The sequence below is a fragment of the Bicyclus anynana genome, chromosome 22, assembly GCF_947172395.1.
Source record: "Bicyclus anynana chromosome 22, ilBicAnyn1.1, whole genome shotgun sequence".
In the NCBI taxonomy this organism is placed as follows: domain Eukaryota; kingdom Metazoa; phylum Arthropoda; class Insecta; order Lepidoptera; family Nymphalidae; genus Bicyclus; species Bicyclus anynana.
This window is the reverse complement of record NC_069104.1, coordinates 6,821,032-6,821,325: the sequence shown is the minus strand read 5'-3', so window position 1 is coordinate 6,821,325 and position 294 is coordinate 6,821,032.

The window sequence follows — 294 nt, the reverse complement described above, 5'->3', positions numbered from 1 at the left end:
TTGCCATGTTGCTAAATAAAGAAACTAATCAGGTGTATATTTTTTTTTCAAATAGCTTTACGGCTCTGAGTTGTAGCGCTAAATTCATCATTCTTTTACACACAGACTATAAAATGTATATCATTGAATGAAGATGCATAACTTACTTATCCTTCAAACCCGAATTAGCAATTAAACCAGTCGGTCTTTAATGCCGGCCCCTCACGATCAAGTTTACCATGCAGTGAAAAAAAAATCGAATCCATACCACATTTCCATATTTTGAAGTAAAACTTCTTTCCGCACGCTTGACTT